Below are 1,722 nucleotides of genomic sequence, written 5' to 3'. Positions count from 1 at the left end.
GAAAGAAAGCAACTCTGGGCGCAGCAGCTGGTGCGAGGCGCAAGGCGTGGGCCCTGCTGCTGGCGGGGTTCATCCCGAGCCCCGCGGTTGTGTCAGCAAACAACCTACGGAGAAAACTACGTGAGAGGGCGTGCGAAGGGAGGGGAAGGTGCCTGACTTGGTGCTGGTTATCGGCATAGATAACCCTGCGCTCCTTGGTCGCAGCCCTGGGGAAGACACTGAGCGATGATCGATCTCTCCCAGGGCACCGAGCCGCCCCTTCCCGGTGGCCATGGCCATGGCCGGGCCGTTGGCAGCCAGCTGAGCCATCGGCAAGTTCCGTGATCTTTGCACTGACGCAGCTTTGCCATGGACCTGAAAAAAACAAATGTGCCTTTGCTGGGAAAGAGAGGGTTGGTGAAAAGCTGCTGCTGGAGCTTCGTTTGGTTTCAGAACAGGGAGCTTAAAATCAAGAAATGCTGCCCAAAGCTCTGGTGCTGTGTGTGAAATCAGCTGTATCGTCCGTGCCTGAAGCATTTCCCCACTGTTCAGTCTCTTGAGGCTCCCGGTGTCCCAGCCAGGCTTCCAGGGACCTTCCAATTCTGTGCTGTTTGCTGAGATAGGAATTATTTTCCTTAACTTGAGGCTGTCTTTTGTTGTGTACTTTTAGGGTAAAATATCTCCTTCATGTTGGTGCGGTTTTGGAGCCCACACAAGTTGAGTCTCTTTTAACTAAGCAACCTGCTAAGATGTCAGGAAACAACTAAACCCCTCGCTGATTTCACCCAGGTCTGGCTCTAAGGCTTAACACCGCTTTGCTTTCTTCACTGCAGATTTTCATAAACAATGAATGGCACGATGCGGTCAGCAAGAAAACCTTCCCTTCTATCAACCCAGCAACAGGAGAAGTTATCTGCCAGGTTGCTGAGGGAGATAAGGTGAGCGTTTGCTTCATGAGATTGGTTTGTTTGCAGGGGCTGAGGAGGAGGGCACTAACTCATCTCTCACCTAGACAGCTCTGCTGGGTGCTGTGTTTGCAGTAAGTGTCTGACCTGCACAAATACCACATTGAGTGCTGCTTGTCTTCTTCTCTGACTGCTGCTTTTCAATAAAAATCCTCTGGCTTTGCCTCTTACCGGTGGCAAGCTGGGACTGGAAAGGGTGGAGAGGAATAGATGTGGTGTGCAGTGGTTGGGAGGCTGGCAAGGTCGTGGCTGGAGGTTGCTGGGGCAGGCAGGGATGAGGGCAGACACCTTTGTGGTCCCTTGGGTGCTCTGCTGGTAGCATCACCCAGAGGCACAGTGGCAGAGGAGACAAAAGGTCAGGATTTGGCTGAGCAGCCCCTTTCTGCTGTACACATGCAGTGGGGACCATGCCCAGCCCTGGGCATTAAAAAGAAACAGAAAGAGAGAGAGAGGTGGTGGGGAGTAGTCACGTAACAGCCCATGTGTTACGCAAGGCCCTCCTAGGAGTCCCTGGCAGAGCTGAGGTGGTGCTTCCCAGCAATTTTGGGTTCTTCTTACAGTCTGGAAACTTGTCTGTATTCCCCAAGGGAGGGGTGAGTAAGGGAAACCCTTTGTTGTCTGCTTGTCCACTGTGGACTGGCTTGTCCTGCCAAGACCACGGCAGCAAACCAGAACAGCAAACCAACTCGAAACCAGTTAATGCCCTGACAGGACCAAAGGATGGATTAGAGATATTTGATCAAGAATAAAACTCCTTTAGACTGTGCTGGTGAAATCA

The 1,722-nt window shown here is 52.4% G+C and overlaps 1 protein-coding gene across 1 annotated transcript in view; it reads left to right on the top strand.

Annotated features, from left to right (window-relative positions):
* The first annotated feature begins 416 nt into the window (after positions 1–416).
* ALDH2 (aldehyde dehydrogenase 2 family (mitochondrial)) overlaps positions 417–1,722 on the top strand; it is a 6,199-nt gene continuing 4,893 nt past the window's right edge. The window contains exons 1-2 of the mRNA XM_010179937.1: positions 417–425; positions 813–917. The gene's annotated coding sequence lies outside the window, so the exon portion shown is untranslated. The remainder of the gene's footprint in view (positions 426–812; positions 918–1,722) is intronic.

The sequence above is a fragment of the Mesitornis unicolor genome, unplaced genomic scaffold (assembly GCF_000695765.1).
Source record: "Mesitornis unicolor isolate BGI_N332 unplaced genomic scaffold, ASM69576v1 scaffold8222, whole genome shotgun sequence".
NCBI classification, from domain to species: Eukaryota; Metazoa; Chordata; class Aves; order Mesitornithiformes; family Mesitornithidae; genus Mesitornis; species Mesitornis unicolor.
This window is presented reverse-complemented; position numbering and strand designations above follow the sequence as displayed.